Genomic DNA, 19,555 nt, shown 5'->3' with positions numbered 1-19,555 from the left:
TTTCTGTTAAGCTCCTTGCAGCAGCTAAAGGAAGATGTCAGGCTTGCCTTGGGCTTTTAGGAACATGTCTGAAAATCAGGGCCAGGGCTGATGATCTGCTGCCTAAGGATTTGGGAGCTCAGCACTGGATAGGAGGAGGAGGAGATGGCCAGAATTTTGCTCTGGCTGACACATCTGAAAATCTACATACTTACCAGTACTTACCCTAATTTAGAAGTACAAGCTCTGTTTTTAACTGCAAATATTGAAATCCTGCATGTCTCCTGCTGTTGGGAATGTGGGAGAAGACACTGAAGAGACAGCTATTTTGCCCCAGTTGCAATATACTCTTGACTGAAAAGGCAGAAAGGACTGTGGACTTTTCAGAAAGCCAGTTTTCTTTAAAAAAAAATACAGATATATAATAGAGTGTCCCTTATGAACTACACACATGGCTGCTGCAGGGATTACTCTTCCTATCTTCACAGTCTTCAGGAGAAATGCAGGAGCTTCAGTCATTCTTCTTTCCAGGGCTTATTTTAAAAAAGATTTTGAAATAAATAATTTAATTAATTAAAAAAAAAAAATAAAATTAAAGAGCAAAGTAACAAGCGTGACAATTTATCCAGAGGTTACTTGAAGGCATCCCTGAACTGCAGCACTTCCCAGGACCTCTCTTCATGTTTATCAGGACAATAGAACTGCACAGAGACCAAAAGCTACCACTGAGACCAATGATTTTTTTCTTTCTGTGCTGTGACACACTTCCCAAGAATTTAAGTATAGTTCAGGACAGAATAATAGAGTGGCAACTTCTCTTTTATTTCTTTTTCATCTTGAAAGGAGAAAAGTTTGAGATGCTTTTGAGGGTCCCTCCTGCCCAGTCCAAATTTCACAGAATCATGGAATGCTTTGGGTTGCACGGGACTTTAAAGATTATCTTGTTCCAGCAGAATTGGAAATGGGCAGGATCTTTAGGGTCCCTCCAACACAAACCATTCCATGATTCTATGACTCTCAGATGAGCAACCTCAGCCAGCTGCAGGGAGATTTAACTCCTTCCCTTTCCCTGTGGGAAAGGGGTTTGATGATCCTATTGCATCTGCTTGGCATATCCCAGTCTTGGATGTTACACAAATAATTGGGCAGCTGAAAATTCTGCCTTGGGTCTGGTGAGAGCACTTTGCTTGGTGATGTGGAGAGCCCTGAGCATTTCCACAGGCTCCCTGGGGGACAGTGAGTCACCAGAGAGAAGTGAATGACAGGACACAGCCCCTGTGACATGTGCAGAGCACATTAGGTCACAGTTTCACCTCCCTCAGACCCAGCAAAGGCATAAGATGGGATTTGTGCGTTCCTTGTCACGGCCAGCGACACCTGAGTTCAGTTTTCTTTGTGACAGAGGTGACAGGGTGTTTGTCCCCCAGGCAAACCCTGGAATGGTGCTGTGGGACACAGCGACCTGTTGGTGTTGCACCATCAGCATTGGTACAAAACACCAGACAGAAACTTGGAGGCTCTGACAAGGAGCTCTTGACTCGTCCTTCCAACTGTGTCCGAGTGAGCGCGGAGCCCACAGCCCCGCCTGGGCTGCAGGATTGCTTCCAGCCCAGCCCCAGGGCTGCAGGGGCTGCTGCTGTGTCACTCTGAGCAGCTGGACAGCCCAGGGAGGCTTGGAGCTCTGCTGGCTCCTGTCCCACCAGCTCAGGCCAAGGTGACAGCTGCTTGTGCCTGGCCTTTGTAAATACGCTACCGGTGAGCGTTGCTGTGCTGGGTGTGAATCCCTCTGCGCTCTGCACTCCCAAAATCACTGTCCCTCTTCTGCAGCCACTTTCTGTTGTCTCTGGCCACCCCTGAGCCTGTGCCAGCCCTCCAGTGCTCCCTGTCCTGAGAGTGACCTCACTCCGTGTCAGGGTGAGCTGTGCAGGCAGATTCCCGGATTTTGCCGTATGAGGGCTGAGCCAGGACACCCCTGCGTGCTCCAGTAGCTTGTGGCTGAAAGGACAAAGTCCCCAGTGCAGGTGACACGGCTGGTCTGGCAGCCCTGAACCCTGGTACTGAGCACACCTCCCACGCTGCCGGGCACTCGGCCAGGAGCTGCACCCACAGCACCAGCAGGAAAGAAATCAGCTTTCTGATGCCATGGGGCTCCTCTGGCTTGTGGGGTTTCTTTTTTCCTAACCCATCTCTTCCTCTTTTTCCTGACTGCCATTCCGTTTTGCCGCCAGATCTCGTTCTTACTCGTTTTTTTTCCTCAGCAAGAAGCCTGCCCACATCCTTCCCAACTGCATTCAAAAGCTTTCTCCAACTTGCAGACAAACATCGAGAAAAGCCAAAGCTCTAATGATAGCTGTTAATGCTTGACTATGAACCACCATCCACCAGGCAGCACACAGGTGCTGACAGCAGCTAAGTGCTGGCTTGGGCAGCTCTCGTGCTGCTCTCTGCAATGTCCTCCACACCTTATCGGAATTAATATTGTTAATATTAATATTACAATAGAATTAATAAATAGAGTTAATAAAATTAATAAATAGAATTAATAAAATTAAATAGAATTAATATTGCACTGCTGCTCGTCCTGGAAGTCCGGGATGTGGAGCAGAAGGGGACTGTGCAGCTCTAGGACCCTTTGCTCATTCCCACTCAGATCCTGCCTCAGAGGGGATGAGCCAGCCTCTCCATACACCTGCTCCCAGCTGGAGCCTCCCAGGTGTGTGCAGATGGATGCTGAGGAGAGTTCAAAGAGGCAGCGAGCTGGCTGTACACCAGTGCTGCAGATAAGGCCCAGACGGTGATAGGGGTGTGATTCAGGTGATGAATGAGGGCTGCTCCCTCTCCCTCTGCTGAAACCTTTGCTCCTTCAGACAGAGAAATGGAAAGCCGACATGGTCTGTGCTCCCAGCCAGCTCTGAGGACAAGGCTGCTCCCTGTCCTGGGTTTACTCACGGGTCAGGACCTCAGGTGCTAAGCCTCACTTCTGAGGCGGCTCATAAAATGGATTTATGGAAGCCAGGGAGTATTGTAAAAGCTGGCACACCCTTGGCCTTTACATTCAGAGTCTGCAAAAAGGTGCTGCCTCGGGAATTGCCGCCGTGTGAAGGGACCTGGCTGCAGCTGCCACCTCTGCCTGTCCCTGCTGCCCCTGGCAGGGGTGGTCACTCACCGTGAGCGTCTCCTTGGTGCCCTGGCAGCAGGAGAAAGTTCCCTCCTTCAGGAGCTGTGCCTGTGTCACACAGGAGGGACAAGGCCTGTGGGGAGCACAAATGGAGCACAAAGCCAGCCTTTAACACGAGGCTGGGCTTGGGTGGGTTGCAGGGTCCTGCAGCAAGGCCACCAAGACCAAGAGTATCTAATTGTACTCAAACCAACACAGGCTTAGACTCTGGGTTGTTTTGGAAAATGTGAGGGAACAGCTCGGCTGGACTGACCTCGTGGTGTCAATCCTCCTCTCAAACTCTGGCCAGTCCTAGACTTTTCCAGGGAGCTCTCAGCCTCCAGAACTGGAGGTGAAGGCCAGGTTAATTTGGCTGCCTTCATTCTTGTTGACATCTTTTCAGGGTGTGATTGGTGGGTGTGATCACAGGAGACGCTCAGAGGGCAGAGATCCCGCTCTGGGGACTGGCAGGGAGGGTTCCCAGTGGAAGTTTTCTCCAGCTTTGTACCCCTCCATCCTGTTTCCTGGCACTGCAGGGCAGGAGGGAAATACCTGCAGAGTGGAGCAGCTGGAGCCAGCACTGATGCTCAGCCCTCAGGCCACGGGGGCAGCAGGAGAGGGGAAACCACCCCTGGTGCCCAAGGGGTCAGTTTTGGGCAGTGGGTCACTGCAGGAGATCAGGCCTGGACATCTTCCTTGGAGCTCCTGCCTCCCCTTCCCCACTGCAAATTAAAAAACCCAAAAACATTTCTGGACATTCTAAGCAGCCTGTAACAAGTTTTGTCGGGTTTTGACGACCTTCCAGACCTTAGCTGAGCAGAGAGGCTGGCAAAGATGCTCAAGCACACACACACTGCTCCTGCAGGTCTCTCTGCATGCTCTGAGTCTCCAGGGAATGCTGACTGGGAGGGATGGGTGCTATTCTTAGAGGGCAAGAAAGGGGCTTCGTGCTCCAGAGAGGCTTCAGCTTGCAAAGGCTTGTTCCTCCATCATCCCTTTCAAGTAAGTTGAGGGTTGATTCAACTGTCAAAGATAATTACTGGAACAGGCTTGCTTTTCTCGGAAAGATTATACTCCCTCAAAACCAGCTTCTTCTGAAAACACTTTGCAGACAATAAAAGGTTATTGGCAGCTATTAAGTCCTAAACATTGTCTACCTGCTGCAGGGCAGGGGCACAGGAGCAGCAGGGGTTCAAACTCCATGGCAGGGGCATGGCTGCACCTCTCCTGCTCCCCACGGCTTCCATGGTGCATTTGGCCTTGGGGGACCCTCACCTGGCCCAAACTCTGGCTCCAGGTCTGCAGCAGGCAGCCCTTGGCTCCCTTGGCATGGGGCTTCCAGATCCTGAGTGCCCTTCTTTCCAAAAGAGGTTGGGTTTGGGGTGGAAGGGAACTTAAAAATCATCTCATCCCAGCCCTGCCATGGCAGGGACACCTCCCACTGTCCCAGGAGCTCCCAATGTCCAGCCTGGCCTTGGGCACTGCCAGGGATCCAGGGGCAGCCCCAGCTGCTCTGGCAATTCCATCCCAGCCCCTGCCCACCCTGCCAGGGAACAATTCCTGCGCAAGATCCCAAGATCCAGCCCTGCCCTCTGCCACTGGCAGCCATTCCCTGGCTCCTGGCCCTGCAGCCCTTGGCAATTGTCTCTCTGCTTCTTTCTTGCAGGCTCCCTTCAGGTACTGAATGGCCAAAATTAGCCATACATAAATTTAAATGTTGTTCATATATATATATATATATATATGTACATTCATACATACTCTATTTTTTTTCAAGGCATGCTTATTAATTTTTTTAAATATTCAGTCTCTGTGTTTACTCATCCCTACACACTTCTGAAGCAGTTGAATGAAAAAAGTCTGATTTCAATTAAAAATACCCAAAAAACAGAGAGGAAGAAGTTATCCCTGTACTGTAGGACCTTGTAAGTTTCTTGGTTTTCAGTGCCAAATTACTTTTTTTTTTTAGCCAACATGGAAAATTTTTTCCCAGTGGGTTGGCTGAGATTTTCCTTGGGGAATTAACTGTGCCAAGTCAATTGCCACAAACATTTATCTCTCCAGGACCACAGGGTGCTCCGTGATCCACACTGGCACCAAATGGGTGGAAGAACTGAGCTCACTTCTAAACCTGTTTTAACAAAGGAGCAGCACAGACTGGGCCTATACCTAAATTAAACGTGACCTGGGATATTCCAAGCTCCACAAGGCACAGACCAGCCTGTGTCTGTGCTGCTGAGCTGCCTCACCACCCAAAACAAGGTGGCTTTGTGCAATCCCCCTTTTGGGAACGATCCCTGAAACGCTTTAACTGCCAAATCATGCCCCAAAGTTATTTAGGGTTAGTGCTGGCAGCATCACCCAGTTTAGGTCAGGAAGAATCTCTTTAGTTTACCAGCACAAGGGATCTCATTGCAGGCCCTGATAATGTTTGAGGGCATTGTCATAATCCTGCATCTTGTGACAGTACAGGGCTTCAGCTGATGGGGAATTTAACCCAATTTTCCACACCCATTTACCCAGGCTTCTGGCATTGTGCAGGGAGCTGGTGCTGCCTGGAGTGCTGCCAGCATGGGAACACCATCACACCACAAAATCTCCTCCTGGATAGGTGGTGCATTTCCATCTGGAAAGCTGAAATACTTGGAGTTTACAAAGCCTGTGTGAAAGACAAGTTGTATCTCCAGGAGCTGCACTCAGGGTGAGCTGCAGTGGGAATAATTGGCATTACTGGAGTTCCCTTACGAAGCAACACATTACTTCTGAAAAAAATAAAAATAAAAAATTAAAAATGAAAAATAATAAAATAACTTTAAAAAATGCTGTTCTGTGTTAGCCACTTCCTCACAGCCATAAGTTTATCCCCAGAAGTTTTATCTCCATGACATATTTGTGGAATGAGTGCAAAAGAGACTCTCGAGTAATGTGCTTCTGATTTGCTCCTCCATCACACTGCTGCAGAATCATAAACCCAGGGGTCACTAGAAGGGCCCTTTGGGCTCTGTGTGGGCCCAGCAGAGAATAGTTTGGAGCAGACAGCAGCATGTCCTTGCTTCATCCCCTCAGGGAATAAGGGACTGAAGGGAAGCGAGCGTGGGCACAGGAATGAGTGCACACAAACTTGCCTTTATTTAATTTAGCCAGGAAACAATGCGCTTCTGCTCCATCAGAACAGTGAGATCCAAAGACAGTTTTCAGCAGGAGTACTGGGACAACTTCTTTCCAACCCTGGTTGGTTTCTGAGCTGAGTTTATTATTGTTTCTAAGTGATATTATTTGAAATTCTAGTAGGAGAGCATATACCAAGCAGTCCACAGATCTCAAGCCATACATTCCTACTGGTAACCCAGAGATGAAAGGCTTGGAAATCCATCCCTGAACTGTTTTCTGGATTTCTTGGCATCAGGAAAATTCAACTGGGAGTGTCAAGGGTTTTACTAAATAGCTGCTGGAAGGACTCAGCAGCTGAAAACCCTGCTTGGGTCAGCAAACCAAACGGTTTAATGGGCATCACATGAAAAGCAAAACCAGAAGTTAATCAAAAGCAAAATAGGATGTCCTGACCGGGAATTCAACTCTGCCCCATGATAGTTTGATATCACATCTGCAGCAAACTGCTGCAGCTGAACTGCACAGCACATTTGAGCCCTAATTCATGTGTAGACAGAATCCTCTGAGCACTAAAAATGTAGGAACATTTTTCCTCATTTCTGCATGGGTCTGTGAGAGTACAATGAGGTGGAGTCTGCAGAAGGAAGAAGTCTGCCTCTTCTGCTTTAGATTTCATTATTTTCATTGATTTTTTTTTTTTTTTTGAGTTATGTAACATTCTTTTGCTTCTGGAGTAATCACTTGATTAAAAAAAAAAAAGTAAAAAAACAAAACAAAACATTTGCCTCCTAAAATCATACATTTCTGTAAGGTCACATCACACCACGTGGAAACAGCTCCTAGCAAGATCAATTCACACAAACTGCATGCAGGAAAATACTATAAAAGCATTGGCTCTTATTGTTGCTCTCTCCCTTGCCTGCACTCCCCACAGCCTGACATTTGTTAATGGTTTTTCTTGACTGAGTAGTTCTTCTCTCAGGCAGTCTGGGAAGAGTTTCAGCTTTGTCCTCCACTGTGCCCATGCAAGGAGTCTCAGAGGGAGGTGATTGGAAGAAAGTGGAAGGAGCTTTTCCAGGGTCAGAGAGGCTGATCCAGCTGGGCTAAAGCTGGACTTGTTTGTGCCAGGAATCCTTTTGGGAAGCAGACTCACAGGTAGCTTGTGAAAAGGCTCGGGAGATCTTTAATTTCCATGGCAAAAAATGTTTCTGGTATTTTTATGACCTTGGTTTCTGGTCACCTCTGGTTGACACCTCAGATGTTCTTGGCTTCCACCTAAGCTGAGTAGCTGAGAGGTGAGTCACAGCCTAGTTTCACCTGAGGGCAGGTTTCAAAGACAAGTCCCTTGTGTGGAGGTTTTTTGTTGCTCTTGGGTATTACAGTGAGAAATGAGTTAGACAGAGAAAGCAACCATAATCCACCACAGGTTAAAGAGTGTGTCTTTAAATGAGGATTAGTACTCTTCTTGAGGGACACAGAGACAGGAAAAATGTGTATTTCCTAAAGAGTTTTGTATGGTTTGGGTTTTTTTTCCTTTTTGAAGTTCAAACCATTTGTGTAACATTCCTTGAGACATCACACTTATGGCCCAGCCCTGGGCAGTTTCTTTGCCTGCTATTTCATAGTGAAATACTCCTGTTTCACAATGTCTTAACACACAGGGCTTGAAATGACCTGCTACTTGTCCTTCAGCAGTATTTCAGTCAAGTTTCTTGTGCTGACCCACTCAGCTCTGCAGCCAAGATCAGAGCACAGGAATGTCCCCCTCAAACAGTGGCAGCAATTTTCAGTGACGAAGCTCTGAAATGAGATTCAATGCCCGGGCAAATCTGCCTTTGCTTTGCTTTGTAGGAAATGTTTGTGACTCGAGAATCCATTTGATTTGTGAGCCTTAACTGGAATGAAACAGACCGTGCAATCCACAAGATGCTTTTTTATTTCCTTATCCTCTCCATTTTCCTTTGAGAGAACACGGCTTCACCACTGGAAGAGCTCGTGGCATGTCGTGAGCTGCCCCAGCAGATGCATCTGCAATAAATGTGTGTCCAATCTTCACAACAACAGCTGATTATAATTTATCCCCTTATCATGAGGGATTTGTCAGCCTTTGGAATCCCTGGCTGACAGGGGTCTGTGGATGATGGATTGCAGTAGCTGTCTAGGCCTGATTCAGAGAAAGATGTTGACACACACGGCTCATTTCTGAGAAAAGTCGATTTTTTTATGGGACATGGAATCCTGTTACCTTGCTGCACCCTTCAGTCTTGTGACAGAAGTGATCCAGCACCCTATTGCCATAGAGTTTGCATTCAAAGTGCAGCACAGATGCTCCTGCTCTTTGTTTTGCTGCCCCAGGCTTGGAAACTAGCACAAGAATGAAAGCAAAGAGCACTTCTGCCATGTGTGCTGGGGCTTCTGCTGGCTGCTCTGCCCTGTCCAGGTGGCCCCCAGCACAAGGAATGTGCAAACTGCTCCCCTGGGAGTGCCACCCCTGCTGGTATTTCTCCCCTTGTCCCCACTATCAGTAAAACAGAGGGCTTGATCTGTGATTAGATTTCTTAATTGTCTTCACATTGCCAGTTCAGGTGAGGCTGCTCTTGAGTTGGGCAATGGGGCTGTACCCAAGTGCTTTGAGCTGGCAAGCTGCCGCTCCTTGCAGCACCTGCAGATTCCCTGAGCGGCTGGAGGGTGAGTAATTCACAGGGGTGGATGGAGATGGGGGTTTCACACATTACAGAATCACACAACAGGCTGAGCTGGAAGGCACGCACAAGGATCATCGAGTCCAACTCCTGCTCCTTCACAGGACCATCCCCAGCACTCAGCCTGTGCCTGAGAGCCTTGTCCAAACATGAGCTCTCAGCCTTGGTGCTGTGATGCTTCCCTGGGGATCCTGTTCCAGAGCCCAGCCACCCTCTGGGTGAGGAACCTTTTCCTGATATCCAACCTAAACCTCCCCTGGCTCAGCTTTAGGCCATTCCCTGGGGTCCTGTCACTGTCACCACAGAGCAGAGATCAGTGCCTGCCCCTCCTCTTCCCTCACAAGGAAGCTGCTGTGAGTGAAATGAGGTTCCCCCTCAGCCTCCTCTTCTCCAGGCTGAACACACCAAGTGCTCTCCACGTGGCTTCCCCTCAAGGCCTTTCACCACCTTCACCGCCCTTCTTCAGACACTCTCTAATAATTTAATGTCTTTCTTATATTTTGACACCCCAAACTGCTCACAATACCAAGGTGAGGCCATCCCAGCCCAGAGCAGAGTGGGACAAGCCCTCCCTGTCCCAGCCAGTGATGCTGGGCCTGGTGCCCTCAGTACCAGGGATGTCCCTCCTGGCTTCCAGGGCACTGCTGGACTCAGATCCAGCTTGCCATCAGCCAGGACCTGCAGGTCCCTTTCCATGGCACTGCTCTTCAGCATCTCAACCCCAGTTTGTGCAGAATCTGGCATTTTCCCTTGCTGAATTTCATGCAGTTGGTGACTACCCCTGATCATCCTCTGCGGCATCTTTGAGTGCCTTGACAGCTCCCCCGCTCCCAGAAAAACTGCATCCAGCCCTGAGCTCACAGGGATACCTCCTGCCAGGCTGGAGCACCAAAACCATTTGGTTATTTCCATCCAGCACCAAGTGCTGAGCTTGGCTGCTGGAGGCCTGATTTTGGTTTAGAGCCAGGGGTTCGCATTACCCCACTTATAAATTTGCCCACAAGTGTGAGACCTGCAGCTTGTTCCTGAGCTGATCACGCAGCTGGCTCCTGCAAGAGGAGCCACTGCACGTGTGGTCTCAGCCTGGCACCGTGTCAGGAGCACTCCCCTGGCCAGTGGTTGTGTGTAATTGTGTGATACACGCCCCAAACACAGAAATCCAGCGCTGCGGGCAGAGTTGCGCAGCCTCAAAAATTGCACCTATTAAGGGTGAGACTGCCATGAAACTCAACAGGAAGCTGAAAGAGTACAGACACTTCCAGAAACAAAACCTGCCCCCTTTTTCTTGAAATGTCATTGCTTTTCAAGGTATGGAAAGAATGAGGATTAAGCAGCGGTGTCTCTTCAATGACGCGTCAAATGATCTTGAGCAACAGCTGGAGCTGCGTGTTTGGGCATTGCTTTGGGTGTTTGGTAGGAGCAGCCCATGGAAGATCTTTCCAGGCATTTGCACAAACAAAGCTCCCTTAAGTTGCAATCCAAGGTGAAGCCTCACTTTTGATGGTAAAAGCAGGGAGAATTTAGGGGAATCAGAGAAGCTGTGCTGGGTGTGGGGAGAGGACAGCAAAAGAAAGGGTGAGGTGGTATTTCTGCCTCACTTTTTATTGTAATGCTCCATGAATTCATGTTCCTGTTGAAGAGCTGTAGGTTGTGTCACTGTCACCCCATAAAAGGCCAAAGCTCAGAGACAGTCCCAGGGCTCAAAGAGAAACAGGGGCCAACCTGATCTCACAATCTGATGTCACACCTATCACGTCATCTCTTGGGTTTCCTTGAACTGAATTTTCCTTGAACTGATTCTCATCTGAGCCTGAGCACATCATCTGAAAAAAACCCCATCCTGTCTTGATGATGGCATTTCTAGAGGTGAAGAATCCAGTACACAACATGAAGTGTTGTTTCCATTGGTTAATCCCCTTCGCTATGAAAAATGTGCTTATTTTCCACAGAACACTCATATCTGGCTTTAGTTTTTAGGCACTGAGTTTTGTTGAATCTTTATCAGCTACTCTATCATCAGATTTGCATTTTCCAGAGATACACTTTTTACCATATGGCTCAGGAGTGTGTGGGGGGTTCATCCTGTGGACAGAGACTATTTCCAAGAGTTTGGAGTGACAGGACGAGGGGGAATGGCTTCAAACTGACACAGAGCAGGGTTAGGTTGGATTTTAGGAAGGAATTGTTTCCTGTGAGAGTGGTCAGGCCCTGGCACAGGTTGCCCCAAGAAACTGTGGCTGCCCCTGGATCCCTGGAAGCATCCAAGGCCAGGATGGATGACCCAGAGCAGACTGAGCTCGTGAAAATTCCCTTCACCCAGTTGGAACTGGATGATTTTTAGGGTCCTTTCCAACCCAAACCATTCCATGATTCTAGGATTATGCACAGCTATTCTAGAAAGAAATCATGGTCAAAGTTTCTTCTTCCCTAGCCTATTTCTCTCCCCCAAGCTTTGTGGTTTTACACTCACTTATCTCTAGTTTATGGAGTTCAGCTTCCCAGCTATCCATCCCTGTGTCAGGAATCAGTCCTCTCTGTTCCCCTCCCTGATGATTAGCAGCTCCCAGAAACAATCCACAAGACTGAGTGTTCTGCACCAGACTCACTTCCTTCCCAAGAGAGAAATTTCAGGAAGAATTTTTTCACAGAAAGGGCTGTTAAAGCATTGGAAGGGGCTGCCCAGGGAGGTGTGGAGTCCCCATCCCTGGAGGTGTTCAAATGTTCCCCAGGGAACACCTCGGATGTCTCTGAGCTTTGTGCACTCCCTGAGGTGGCCTCTCCTGCCATATCCAGAAGTTTGAGTTCCAGGCTAGAGCACAGATTTCACAAATATTTCTGAGAATTAGTTCTGTTTGCTCACGGTGTGTTTCATTTCAGGAATGGGATGTCTTCCAAGCTGATAAACTTTCCAAACCTGGAAAACGCTAAAAATGTTTGTAATTGTGAGTTTACCCTTGCCTTTGAATCCAAATCCAGACAATTTTCCTGTTGGTAATGCTTTGTGTAGTGGGAATTAGTGGATAATAATAGGATTTTTTTATGATTCCACCTGAAGCTTCAAATAGGAAGACAATAATAAAATAATCACAAACCTGACTCACAAAGCTAAAAAGCAGATAAAGCACACTGCAGATCTAAGGGGAAAACCCAATTAAAGCCCTCCTGCTATCTGTTGAGGTTTTCCTGTGAATTGCTAAACTGTTGTTTATTTCCTTTTAAATAAGCAAACAACCAAAGAACAGGCTACTTCCTTAAATGAAATTTTTCAGTGTTTGTTTGTCTTTCTCCATAGAAATTCAGGCCTTTTCCAGACTTGGGACTTGTAACAAGGACTGATTTTATATCCTGAGAGAGGAGAAAGATGAACACAGCCGAGGAAGGGAGATGCTGTTAGGACTTCCATGGGTTTGAGCCTTGGTTTTATTTGTCTTTTCCATCAGTAGGAGAGGCAATTTGCATTAGAACTGAAGACATGATGATGCAAGTAGTTTGTTTCTTTATTTCCAATAAATATGTCACATTAAAATGTAAAGCTTAAACTGCTTTGTACATTGTAAGCACAAACAGCCCATCTCCAGCAAGGGAAATATCTAAACCACCTTATCTTGGTTTTCATGCACTCCTAAGTAATTCAAACGTCAAACATTCTTAGTTTAAAACACAAGAATTAAAACTTTTTTTTTTTCAGTGTTGTTTTGATGGGTTTTTTTCCCCCCGCCACCCCCAAAGACACAGCTTCCTTTTGACCAGATAAAACCTTTCATTCATAAAGTATGGGATGTTCTGTTTTCAGTTCTTGTTTTGAGCAAAGTCAGGGAGGGACAGAAATGTTGAGGTGAAGAAACAGATCTTTCAGCAGAACATTTTGAAACATAAGACTACAGATACATCCTCTATGTTTTGGTGGGTTTTTTTCCCCCATCTGAAAGAGGGACAAGTCTGGCACAAATCTGAATCATCTAAGCTGGCTTTACATGCATTTTTTGACAGATTAATGTTCAACCAGGAAAGGTCTCCTGCTCACAAAGCATCTTCCCTGGGAGTGCTTCCCTAAACTTAGCCTGACTAAACTAAGCCTGACACTGCAGGTAAGAAAAAAGCAGCCTTAAAACAATTTTAAAAAACCTTGAAATGTTATAAGCAGCTCCTCCTTGTGACACTGTTGAATGTCTAGCCAGCTCTTCTGTGTGCTGACACACATGGTTGCTCAAGAGCTGAGCACTTGTTCCTGACATGCAGGCCTGCCAAAGCCAGAATAGTGAGGACATTTACAATACAGTGATGTAATCTTCTCCCACATTTTGAAAATGTGGTTTTTCTGTTGCAAACTTCCTTGGTTTTTAATAGTAAAGCAGCAGTGTTGAGTGTGTAGGGGCTGTGCTGCAATGTTAAACCCCTTTCCTAGCAGCTCAGCCGGGATTTCATAACCCGGTGGAGAACTCTGTGTTCATATTTGTCACCCATGACTTCACCCAGGGACCACTTTCTGTTCCTCTATCTGTTTCTGGGGACAGGGCTGACCAGCACTGCTCTTCTCCATCTGCAGGGGATGGTGGCTTGATAGCCAGCCCTGAAATCCAAGGGGATGAAGGGTTGTCCCATCCACAGATAAAACCTCATGTCCCACAGAGGCAGAGCAGGAAAAAGCATCCACAAGGGCGCTTTATGTGCCAGTTCATGCTCCCTCCTCCCTCCTATCCCAGGCCCAAAAGAAAAGCTGGAGCTATTTTAACTTTGGGCTTTTCTGTGTGGGAGAATGAATCAGAAAAGCAGTGGTGCAGTATTCCCCATGCCTGGCTTTGTTGATCCATCCTGGGAGCAGAGCTACTCCAGGATGCAGGTCCCACTTGATGTCTAAGCCCTGCTTGAGGGTCTGATTGCTTCCCTCCCTGCAGGCAGAGGCTCTACAGAGTCCTCCAAGAGCTCTGGGAGCTTGGAGCAGCCACAGGCAGCCCCTGTCCCCTCTTCTCCCCCCAGGTTTGCCAGGAAGGGCAGGAGGGAGCTGTGTTGGCTGTCAGGGACTGATAACGTGCTCTGGATATTTCCTGGATGTAGCTGCTCTGATTTACAGCCAGGCCAAAGAGGCTGCTAAGGACCAGCTCTCTTTATTTCTCCTGCCTCCCACACACAGGAACAAGGAACAATAAAGATCATGACCCTCTTTCCACTCGCATTCCTGGCCCCTCCCATGCTGTCCAGAAATGGGAGAAGAAAACGTTGTAGGAAATGAGAAGTCAAGTGGTGGCAACAGGGCAGGAAAAGTCTTTGCCAGGCTGCCAGAACAGCCACTTTCTGTTCTCCCTTCTCCCTGCCTTTGGTGTTTGCAGATCCTCGACTGGAAGGGGCTGGGACTTTAAAGCAAAGCAGAAAGCGCCTCTATGAGCAATGTGAGACTTATAAAATCATAGAATCATGATGGTTTGGGTTGGGAGGGGCCTTAAAAGCCCATCCAGTGCCAGCCCTGCCATGGCAGGGACACCTCCCACTGTCCCAGGTGCTCCCAATGTCCAGCCTGGCCTTGGGCACTGCCAGGGATCCAGGGGCAGCCCCAGCTGCTCTGGCAATTCTGTGCCAGGGCCTGCCCACCCTCACAGGGAAGAATTTTTTCCTAATATTCAATCTAACCCTACTTTCTTTCAGTTTGAAGCCATCCCCCTCTGTCCTGTCACTCCATGCCCTCCTGCGAGGAAAGTCGGTCCCTGCAGTGAAGAAACTGTAGGAATGCAGCTGCAGGGCCCAGCTCCTTCTCTGAGGTACATTTAAACTCTGTTTCTGGGGAGCTGGGGGAACTTCCACCCAAAACCACCTCTGCTGCTGCAGAGGGGACTCACAATAGCAGCAGAATCTCAGATCTCAGCTGGATCCTCTGCAAATCCCCCTCAAGCAGAGGGAGATGCAGGGACAGTAATTGGCATGGAGCAGCAGCTTGGCTGTGCTGGTGACAGAAGATTCTGTGGGAGTTATTAAGGGGCTCCTGTTAAGGTACTACTAATAATTTTCAGAATCATTTCCATTCCTATTCTTCCCCTGACAGCCCCAAAGTGCTGTGGGTCCTTTTAAAGCCGTTCTGCCTGCGAACAGTTTATTGTTTTATTTGATACGTTGCTTAGGGACAGCTCGGCACCTCCTGTGCTTTATTTCCCCCCTCCCTTCAAAGAGTGAGAGCACTTTAATATTTCTTGGAGAAAAATGGATGTAATAAAACATGAACATCTCGGGCCCAATCTCGCTGTGGTGGAAAGCTCTTCCCTGAGAGGCTGTTCCACGCTGGCTTTTCCGGTTCTGTGCTCTGCAGAGAGCTGGCAGCACCACCCCTCCTCCCATAAACATTTTTCTCCTGCTAGTGGAAAGCTTTGCTCACTTTGGATGGGAAGATGGAGCAGAGATTGACCTCTGTGGTCTCCATTGATGGGTTAGGGTTTTTGTTTTGTTTTTTGGTTTTTTTGGGGTTTTTTTTTGTTTGGTTTGGTTTTTGTTGGGTTGGTTGGTTTTTTGATTTTTTGTTTTACTTTTTTGGAATGAGACACTGCACATGGCTGAGCTGGGTCAAATCACACGATGATGGTCAAAATTTCCCAGGTGCTGGAGCTCCTACTGGCAGGGGTCATTTCATAGAATCATGGAATGGTTTGGGTTGGAAGGGACCTTAAAAATCATCTCATCCCACCCCAGCCATGGCAGGGACACCTCCCACTGTCCCAGGAGCTCCCAATGTCCAGCCTGGCCTTGGGCACTGCCAGGGATCCAGGGGCAGCCCCAGCTGCTCTGGGCACCCCGTGCCAGGGCCTGCCCACCCTGCCAGGGAGAATTTTTTTCCTAATATCCCATCCAACCCTGTCCTTCTGCAGCTTAAGGCCATTCTCCCTTGTCCTGTCACTCCATGCCCTTCTGAATAGTCCCTCTGAGCTCTCCTGGAGCCCCTTCAGGCCCTGGAAGGGGCTCTGAGCTCTTCCTGGAGCTTCTCCTCTCCAGGTGAGCACCCTAGCTCTCCCAGCCTGGCTCCAGAGCAGAGGGGCTCCAGCCCTGGGATCAGCTTAGTGGTTTTCTCCACCCTCATTCCCACAGATCCACGTCTGTCTTGTGCTGGAGGCCTAGACCAGGATGCAGAACAGCTGCTGGGGGTTCCCAAGAGCAGAGCAGAGGGGGAGAATCAGCTCCCTCAACCTACAGCTTGCCACTGGAGTCCTCAAGGTTTGGAAAACATCCAGGTGAGAGCAAGGCCACTGCTGAGAGGTGGCTGTGCTGGCCCCTGAAGTGACCCCAGGAGACCAAACAGCACTGACTGAGCACCTGGGTGAGGTCTGCACAGGGATCCTGCCAGGGGAATGGAAAATCCCCCACTTAGGAGCTACTTCAGGCTGGAGATATTGAAGTCTGGGAAGAGAAGCAGGGAGGCTGCACCAGCCTCACTGTCCACTCCTCACCAGCAGGAATCTCCTTCCCTGTCAGAGTCATGGGATGAGGACTCAATCCCACGTGGGATTCAGTGGAATTCAGTGCTGGGCTTAGCTGGGGGTTTTAGGGATCGCTGAGGAACATGGAATGAAAAGTGTTCATGTGCAAGAAAAGGAGAGGAAGAGATCTGTGAATTCTGGAAGGCACATTCCGCTTGCAGAAAAGATACATCCCAAGCCTTTGGAACCTGGCAAAGCCTCTTGAGGAGAAAATGGAATTTTCCCTACATTAACAACAATGGTTTTATGTGTTTAAAAAAAGAAAAAAGAAATTAAATTGGGAAGCCAGCAGAGGTAGAGCCCTGCTGAGGAAGAAAAGGAGCGTTGTGCACAGGACACTGGGGAAGCTGCTCCAAACCAGTCCACCCTCAGGCAGAGATGTCCCTGCTGGCTCAACAGTGGCTCCAGGGAGGACTGGCTGTGGGATGGGCAGTGTGGGAGAAGGGGATTTGGGACTCACTCCTGGCTTCAGCAAGATGAGTGTTCCTGGCATCTCCCTGGGCTGGCACTCAGGATGGGGAAAACAAACAAACAGGTCTGTTCAAAGGCATGTAGGAGGAAAGATATTGCTCTTGGAAGAGCTCCTTTTCTTCCACAGGGCAAAAAAAGCACCCTGCAAGAGAACAAGAGCTCCCTGTGAATGGCAGGAAGCTAAATGGGAGAACTGCATCTGCTGGATTGTTCTTTGCCTTCTGTCAGGGGAAAAAAAAAAAGTTAGACAAAGAAATGAAGTTTGATTCAAGATATATCAGGCCAAAGACAGGCAGCCAAGCAGGAAAAGGTTTTTTAGCCTAAGAATCATAAAATGATTTGGGTGTGAAGGGACCTTAAAGCTCATCCAGTTCCAATGCCCTGCATGGGCAGGGACACCTTCCACTAACCCAGGTTCAAACACCCAGATGAAGGAGAAGGGGGATTATGCTCACTGCACCTGACTTCTAACCTGTAACTGTTTAATGCAAAACACTTTCCTTCCTTTCTGCACTTCACTCAGCTGGTTAAGGTGGGAGATGGGCTCTGGAAACCCTGCTGTGGCAGAGCAATCCCACCCCAGACCTCAGTGAGTTGTGCACGGAGCGGGTCAGGCGCTGTCGCTCCATCACTGCCCCCCTTGGCCTCAGGAGGGTGAGTCCAACCCTGGTTTTCCAGGAAGGAAGGACATGGCCACCAGCTTTCCAGAGGGATTGCAGGTTTCACCCCTCTGTGTGTCACCTTTGGTCCCTGGGATGGGGTTAGGAGAGTGAGGTGAGCCAGCCCAAATACACATTTGGGGTGGGGTCTCCATTTCCAAACCACAGGATTTTGGCTCAGCTTGCCCACCTCCCTCTGAGCTCTGGATTTGCCTCCTCCACAGCCCAAGGAATGCACAGACAAGCCTGTTTTCTCTTATGGATCTGCTCATAGTGAGAGACAATAAAGAACAAACAGGTTTGGGGTATGCAGGCTTTAGAGGAATTGTATCAGGACTTTTGCATTTGCTCTCTTGTTTTAGGTCATGATGAAGAAAACCACAGTAAACATTCTATATATGGGATTTTGGACAATTTTTCTAGCTATCTACACAGCAGCTGGGGAAAATATCTTCCAACCCCCCCCAACATTTTGCATGGGCAGAGGTTTCATTACATTTGTTATACTTGCTTCTCATATTTTTTTTAGTCCATCATTTACCTCATTGTAAATGCCAAGAAAGGTAGATATGGAAGAAAAATGTTGAGCTCTGATACTTCTTCCCCAAAGCCCAGAATTACTTAATAACTGTTTTATTGATACACAGAAACTTACTGCTTGAAAAATCTCGATTTGCACGGAGCAAATGATGCTGTTACTGACCAGCGTATCTTATTTATTTTAAATAACTTCACTTATTGTGTGGCTGCAGAGTGCACATCACATGGCACCCATTGGACACGAGATCCTGGCCACCTTTCCCAAAGGCTGTGAACCCTAAGCTGACTTTTTCATTCTTCTGGCTTACAGGGACACCTTTTATTCCCTCTTTAGCCCTTTGAGCATTCATGTGCCTGGCATATGAACGTCGTTGCAGTCACATGGTGCTGTGAACACAGGGAGTTCAACTTGTGCTCCACTTCACACAGAATTAAAAAAAAAAAAGAGAAACATGAGACACGAGATAAACCCACATGGCCAAAGTCTGGCAATCCTTCACCCTGTCAAAATTTGGGCCATCCTTGGAAAGGGCATCAAAAAAGCCATGGAAGAGATGAGAACTAGAAACAGAAGAGCTGAATCCTGCATCCCTCCCTTTGGTCCTTGGTTTATTAACAGCCAACAGGGCCAGAAATTCAGGGCTGAGAAGCCTCTAGGTTTGCTGATAATGCTGAGTAGTTTCAGTAGCCGAATGCCAGAGTGCTGGTGAGGAACTCCAGGGGAACCTCACAACACACAAAAAGGTGGCAGGTGAGCACCAGTGTAGGTTAGTCTAGAGAAGTCCAAGGAAAAATAACCCAACCTGAGCGTATGTGGTGCTAAACCTGCAAACAGTAGCTACCAGGAAATGGGTGTCTGACAGCTCTGAAATCATCAGCTCAGTGTGTAGGGACTGCCAAAAAGCCAAAAAAGCATAAGGGTAGAGATAAAACAGCTTTCTTTTGCTGCTGAGCACAATGTTGGTGTGCCCTCAGCTCAGAGCCTGGGTGAGGTGCTGGTCTCCAGTGCTTGAGGACAAGTCAGTAGAGAGTGGCCAAGGGGGCTCCTTCCTTTTAGGCTGGACAAGGTAAGAAATCCCCAAGTTAGAAGGAGAAGAAAGAGGCAGGGTGTCCCTTCCGAGAGGCTGAGCACAGTGAGGGGATGGGGGTTCACTCAGGGAACCACCAGCAGAGCCAGGTTTACTCAATCCTCCTGCCACTGGTGGAGATAAAGGATGAAGTACTGGGATAAGTGATCCACCATCTGTCCCATCCTCACTCCTCACCTGTACTCAGCTCTGGACAACTGCTCAGACCTAAGGTGAGTATGAGAATAAGGAACAGCTGGCAGATGTTTCCCAGAAAAGTCCCCTGGACACTGTGCATTTGTAGCTCACAGATTTCCCAACCCAGAGGTGGTGTTTGACTTGGGATGGAATTCTAATTTTTTTCTTTCTTCGTTTTTAATTAAAAAAGAAAAAAAAAATAAAAAGGGAAGACTTT

The sequence above is a fragment of the Pseudopodoces humilis genome, chromosome 2 (assembly GCF_049639895.1).
Source record: "Pseudopodoces humilis isolate 2021_Gansu_Grassland_sample_001 chromosome 2, ASM4963989v1, whole genome shotgun sequence".
Taxonomy (NCBI): Eukaryota; Metazoa; Chordata; class Aves; order Passeriformes; family Paridae; genus Pseudopodoces; species Pseudopodoces humilis.
The sequence above is the reverse complement of the archived record's forward strand: the minus strand, read 5'-3'. Positions refer to the sequence as shown.